The following is a 7,449-nucleotide window of genomic DNA, read 5'->3' as shown; positions in this document are numbered from 1 at the left end:
CAGCTCTAATAATGTAGTAATAGTGTAGGAATATCATAGTAATAGTGTAGGCATAGTGTAGTTATACTTTAGATTTCATATAGGTTAGTAATAGTATAGGGATAGCATAGTAATAGTATAAGAATAGCACAGTGACAGTGTAGGGATAGTGTAGTAATAGTATAGGGATACTATAGCAAAATCATAAGGATAGCATAGTAATAGTGCAAGGATAGCATAATAACAGTGTAGTGATAGTGTAGTAATAGTATAGGGACAGTATAGTAATAGTGCAATGATAGTATAATAAGTGTAGGAATAGTATAGGGATAGTATAGTAATAGTGCAAAGATAGCATAATAACAGTGTAGTGATAGTGTAGTAATAATATAGGAATAGTATAATAATAGTACAAGGATAGTATAGTAAGTGTCGGAATAGTATAGTTATACTGTAGTTTAAGGATAGGTTAGTAATAGTGTAAGGATAAGAATAGACTTTTGTGACCAATCTTGTCAACCTGGTGGATTTTCCTCCAACAATGATGAGGAACAATGCCTGACCAAACCCACCATCTCGCTGATTAACCCAAATCCATTTCAGTCTCCCTAAGTCACTCCAAAATGAGTAAATACATAAAAAATCCCAGGAAACACAAAGATACTAGCTTTACCCTCTACCAACTGCATGAAACATTCCCAACACAAACCACCACCCCACCTTGCCAAAAGAGCTATTTAATGGAGGGCATTTTTAAGCCATCACACAACATGCCATGCCATGCCAGCCCCAACCTTATTTAAGCACTCTAGTACTTCCCTGCAGGGTGGTTGCAGAAGAAATGCACCTAGATCTGCATATTTAAGGTGTGTGATTGGCCGGCTATTGAGGGGCTAGGTGGAGGCCGGAATTTTAATTAAATATATAATTGAAATATTTTTCTGGAACTTCTCTGCAGGAAAGATTCAAGATATGCCAATGGATGTGCATGTTTGAGTGTCTGTATAATATTCAGGGTAAAGCACCACCTGGTAGAACAGCCTCCTGTGGCCAGACTGTGCTTAGTTTGCAGCTGCTTTAGCCGACAGCTAGATTGAATAAAACTGCAGGCTCCCCACTCCCAGTCTAGAGGGAAATCACTCTCCTAAATATGGGCCTCAGGTGCGTGTTACAGTGCTGTGGCCCAATGGCAGGTTAGTAGTGCAGGGTCTTTCTGTTACTGCGTGCAAAGGCAGTGACTGCATGCTCCCGAGACACACTCAGTATATGGAGCGAAGGGGCCAGTGGGATGTCCTGGGATTACAATTCCTAGGCCTACCCCTGGCACCCTGTATTCAGTGTACGATGTGTAGATACCCGTGACCATTGTTGGAAATGTCCCAAACAAAATTAAAATAAAACAACACACTACCAGATGCATCTCAGTGCCCTTGTGCACTACTGAATTTTCTGCAGGGTGGGTTATGGAAATGGGAGGAGTTTGAAACACAGGACCTGATTCAGACCCGCTCACTAGGATGCGTTCGCATGCAGCCAGCCGATTGTTTGCATTCTACACATGCGTACGCATCGCAATGCGTGTACGCGAATCAGTGCGAGTGTTTGGGAAGTGTTCGCTCGCTGCGCATAGATTGCCCAGCAGAATGAGTGACAAGAGAAGCTGTCTGTGGGTGGTGACAGGGACTGGCCGCTAGAAACGGGCGATGCGTTTCTCCCTACACGGGAGATGCGAATGCTGGTGTGCCTGAGCATCTTAACGCCCTTTCAGAGGCATGCATAATTAAGAGGCAGCATCATAGTACACGTTACTTGTTTTTCACACTGAAGCTCTCGCAGTGCTTGCGGCTTAGCATGGTCACCCACAAGTGCTGCGATCGCATCCACTGGTACTCGATGTTACCGATGGTTGCATGCACTTCCTGGAGAAGACGTGCGCAAGTGGGCGTCTTAAGACAGGCTGGTGGGCATCTGCATACACAATGCAATCGCACATTAAGACATAGTGGGCGTGCTAATGCCTTGATGTATGATCGCCTGCCTTGCCGAATTTGCCTACGCATCTAGCATGCAAACCATACTTGCCTACTTTTGAAAAAGCATTTCAGGGAGATTGTGAAAGCAGCACCTTTGAGTGCGCATGAAAGTGGGCGTGTCCTGCTACATCTTGGAGGCGTGTCATAAAATTGATTTACATCCAAATGTAAATGAGCCCAAAAGCAGTTAGTAAGATGTATTTTTTTATGAAAACACACTGATACATTGCAGAAAATGCATGTAGCCATAAGGATCACTGTGCCTTATAACCAATACAGGGCAATTATACTAATAATCTCATTTGAATGTAAATATCTCTGTTTATTTTTATATATTACATCTTCATATTGGGGGCAAAGTTGAATCAGGGAGATTGCTCGGCCCTTCAGGGAGACAGGGAGATTGCTACTGTTTCAGGGAGTCTCCCTGACAATCAGGGAGAGTTGGCAAGTATGATGCAAACGCATCTAGCGAGCGGGTCTGAATCAGGTCCACAGTTCCAAACTCCTGGCTGAGCCCCTATTTCTCCAAGTTAGAGTGTCCCTAGAGGATGATAGCTAAATAATAACTGAGGCATGTGATTGGCCGGCTATTGAGGGGCTAGGAGGAGGCCGGAATTTTAATTAAAATATTTTTTGTGGACCTTCCCTGCTGGAAAGATTCAAGAAATGCACCTGGATCTGCATGTTTGAGGGTCTGTGTACCATAGCAGACTTTTTTCTGAAAAAAACGCACTAAGAAGCAGGTACCAAACTGCTCAGGGTTAAGCACCTCCCCTGGGGCCCAGTACATATATGGTTACCACCCAGGAGAACAGCCGGGAATGGCCTCATAATGGCCAGATTATGCTTAGGGCCTGATTCAGTAAGGATCGCTATTGCGAATTCAATAGAGATTAAGCACGCAGTTCAACTATGATAGTATGCTAATCCATTGTGATCTCTATGCCATCACAGCACAACATAAGGACGCCCACTTTACCTTATACACATATGTAATGTTTAGCAAGACTGCAAAACCATCAGTACAATCGAGTACCATCGTAGCCTCACGTACACTTGCACAAAGTCAGACAACTCAGAATTTGCTAACTTCAGCGCACGTTATGAGGTTTCAAGCTGCGTACGGCATCACAGTGGACAATTTATGCACGACCATGCAACGGCATTCAAACGCACTGGCATGCCTGCGTTTCACCCTCCCAAACGATACTTCCTGTCAATCGCTCTGCGATGGGTCTGCGTAGTCACTGCGATCCCAGTTCCAATCACAGTGGCCAGTTCGGGCATGCGCACTGCGATGCATGCGCGTGCGCAGTACGCAACAATCGGCTGATTGCGTGCGTATTAGCAGTTGTGATCCAAGCTGAATCAGGCCCTTAGTTTGTAGCTGCTTTAGCGAACAGCTCCAACCTTATCTGCTTCACAAATACTTTTTGTGTAAGTCGTGGTCATCAGAGAGTGACTAAAACTACAGGCTCCGCACTCCCAGGCAAGAGGGAAGTCTCTCTCCTGAAGCAGGGTCTTAGGTGCGTAGTCCAGTGCTGTGGCCCAGTGGCAGGATACTAGCATAGGGTCTTTCTGTTACTGCCTTCAAATGCAATGACTGCATGCTCCCAGGATCTATGTATGGAGCAAAGGTAGCAGTGGAATGTCCTGGGATTACACTCCCTAGGTCTGCCCCTGACACCCTGCATTCAGGATACGCTGTGTAGATGCCCGTGAGCAATGTTAGAAATGTCTCAAACAAAATGAAAATAAAACAACACAATACCAGAGGCATCTCAGTGCCAAAGTGCTGTAACAGGGTTTCCGAGCTTCCTGTTCTGCCCCAGCCCCCTGAGTGCATAACATCTTGATGTCTCGCAGAGGATAATGGGCTGCTAGCTCTGGAAAGAGAAGCACTGCCCAGAGCATTCTCAGGATGCTTCATGCTGCTGTACTTACAGACAGCAGGGTGCATGGCATGCTAGGAGAGTCCAAAGGATCCTCTGTGTGGCACTACCACAGTGATACACTGTGCTCTGTGTGACGGCACAAGTCGCACACTAGTAGTTATGGCCTTGAAGTGCAATACTGCGTTCTCTGCAGGGTGTATTATGGAAAGGGGAGGAGTTTCAAACATAGGGCCTGATTTAGACCCGGACGCTAAACCGCGAACGCTCGCTATGGGCGATTGTCGCCCGTCCGTGCATGCGTATAAGTCGTAATGCGCGTGCACAGGCCAGTCATTGCGATCGGGAAACGTGCGCTAGTTGAACACAGACTGAGAGCTACTTTGAGTGACAGATTGTGCTGTTTGTGGGTGGTAACAGGGGAAGGTGCTTGTGAATGGGGGAGTGGTGGTGCGAACGCAGGCGTGTCTGGGCGTCAAAATGGAGTTTAAAGGGCGGCCATAATTTGCATGGAGGCCCCATTGTACACGTCACTTGGTTGTATTTCAGCCTGTCGTGATCGCAGTGCTTGCGGTGGGATAGGGTCTACCTCAAGCGCTGCGTGCAGCTCCGATAGCTCTCGATGTTACTGATTAATCATACACTTCCTGGAGATGACGTGTGCTAAGAAATAAAAGTGGGCATCATTACACCGGCATGCGCTCACTCTGCCATCGCTCTTTAAAACATAGAGGGCGTCCTTAAGCGATCGGCCCCTGACGGTTGCGAGAGAGTTCAGCTTAGCGTCCAGGTCTGAATCGCCCCCATAGTTCTAAACTTCTGCCTGAGCCTCTATATCTCCAAGTTCCAGTGTCCCTAGAGGATGATAGTGAAATAATAACTAAGGCGTGTGATTGGCCGGCTATTGAGGGGTAGGTGGAGGCCGGAATTTTAATTAAAATATTTAATGTAAAACAGAATGCTATTTATTTTGCACACCTGTACAATAGTGAAGCAATCAACCACCAGCTCCGTCTCTGTTCTAGTAGCACAGACCACCAATCATTCAACACATTGTTTCTCCTTGGGCCACTAGGAAACACTGGGGGCTTCAAGACAGTGGGGTATAGACTTTAAATGTTTGAAGTGTGACTAGCTCCTCCCCCTCTATACCCCCTGCAAGCTGAATCTTAGTTTGTGTCTGAGGGGAGCTGGTTGTGTTTTCACATTCTCCTCAGGGTATTTAAATAGTAGGAGCGCTGCTGCGCTGAAACAAAGAATATCTATATGAGGAACAGACAGGCAGCAGCTGCACTGCCTGTCTGCATCAATGGAGCTGCCGGGGGGACCCGCTCGCAACTGCATGCAGTTCGCCTGGGATCCCCGACTACAGAGACAACTGTATTTATATAGGAGGTTCCACATGCCGCTGCTTGCAGCGCGCATAGTGGTCCTCCATTACTCATACCGCCACGCCACTTGCAGCGGAGCAGCGGTGTGAGTATTCCCTGGCTCCCCATCTAGTGGGGTAGCCAGGTTAACACAACAATGGCGGTATATTCAGCAACAGGCTTCTCCGATTAGCAGGGCAGCCAAGCAGCACATAGCGCACTTATAGTCCAAATTAAGCACCATAGCAGGGGGATGGAGCCCAGCTCCGGAGTCTTGCACCTTCTTCCCAACAGCCTTAGAGCTTCTCTCGAAGTCTGCTGGCGGCCATTACACGGAGGGACACTGCTGCATAAGACAAAACGCTGTTGCATGAAACTTTTAGCCTAACCTGGACTGTAAGTAAACAGTGGCATTTAGGCTGGTCAGGAGAGCATTTAGGACAGGTAATTACTACCTTATTACAGAGGTTACTTCTATGCCTAGCATTTTGGCAAGTGTGACTCTCTCCTGCCTCTCTATCTCAGTTTCTACCTTTAACCTTTTTCACTACACTTTACTATTGTTTGTGTGGGGTCTGTATGTATCTTGACTGGAAGGCGCTCTAAGGCATCTTAAAAGTCATTTACCTGCAAAAAGTGTGCTGAAAAGTTTACACTGGGGCAGTCTCGATGACTCCCTATTGTGTGACAATTGTTATCCTGAACAACAAGCTTCAGGGATGTCAGATCCACCGTCTTGCATTGCCCAGTTTGCATCTGTTATGTCCCATCTCTCTGCTGAGCTTGGAGGCTTCTCGGAAAGAGAGAGAGGCTTCCAGCTCTGCTGCTCTAGAAGACCAGCATGGGCACAATCCTTAGCTATATCTATGAATGAGATTACAAAAGCCATGGGCTCTTCCCGTGCCACCGCAACACCACAGGTCTCAAAAAAGAGACTGTTACCCTTAGTCCTCCAATCAGACGACTCGGAGGAGGAAGATATGCCAGTTTTAGAAGAGGGCGAATATGCTCCAGATTTGCCTAAAGAGCTCGAGGAGGAGCCTGAGCCTGTGTCCGAAGGAATAGAGGCATTCATTTCTGCAATCCGCCAGGTATTGCAGATAAAGGAAGAGGACAAGGGTCCTGCAAAGCAGTCTTTCTTTTTAAAGAAACAAAGACAGGTTGTTACTTTTCCAATTTCAGAAGAAATCCGGATACAATATTTCAGATGTCATGGCGGTTATCATCCATTTATCCTTTTCCTGCAGATAACAGAAAATCTTGTGAGACTCCTACAGTAGATCCGTCGATGTCACGTCTGTCTAAGAAGACTACGCTACCAGTTCCTGGGGCCACATCTTTGAAGGAGACATCGGACAGGAGATTGGAGAATACTCTCAAGTCCATTTATACAGTGGCAGGTGTAACTATGTATCCTGTGATTGTAAGTTGCTGGACTAACAAAGCTATTGAGCTTTGGGCAAACAATTGGCTGACAGAGAGATCAGCTGCCGGTGGAGAAGCTTATTCCATTAGCAGAGCATATAGGTGAGGCTGCGACTTACCTTACAGAGGCGTCCAAAGATGTTTGCAATATCGCCTCCAGGACTTTATATTTGTTCTTCTTGAGGCTATTTTGCCCTATTCTATACTAGTTTTTTATTTATTTACATTATTTTTGGCCATATTAAGTGGTTTTATTACATGTAAGGTGTAAAATATACTCTGACAATTATGCTATATTAAATGAATTGTAACTTTATTATAGCACTCCCTTGTGTGTATTTCTTCTATTTATTCATGAAGGTCATGGCTATGATGATGAGTCTCCTTCGGAAACAAGGGATCACAATTATCCCTTACCTGGACGATCTCCTGCTGAAGGCTCATTCCAGGGAAAATACTGCAGAACATCGCAGTGACTCACCGTCTGCTCATTTGTCACGGGTGGATCCTCAATTTTCCCAAGTCTCATCTGCAACCGACGCAGAGGCTACAGTTTCTAGGAATGATCTTGGACACATTATGTCAGCGGGTGTTCCTCCCTCAGGAAAAGGCAACATCCATCAGGAGATGGTGAGGATGGTCCTTCAATATCGTCAGATATTGGTGCATGTCTGCATTTGTCTTCTGGGGAAGATGGTTGCGGCATTCGAGGCCATTCCTTACGGACGTTTTCACTCCAGGACATTT

This window comes from Taudactylus pleione, unplaced genomic scaffold (genome assembly GCF_031769625.1).
Source record: "Taudactylus pleione unplaced genomic scaffold, aTauple2 ptg000007l, whole genome shotgun sequence".
NCBI lineage: Eukaryota > Metazoa > Chordata > Amphibia > Anura > Myobatrachidae > Taudactylus > Taudactylus pleione.
The sequence above is the reverse complement of the archived record's forward strand: the minus strand, read 5'-3'. Positions refer to the sequence as shown.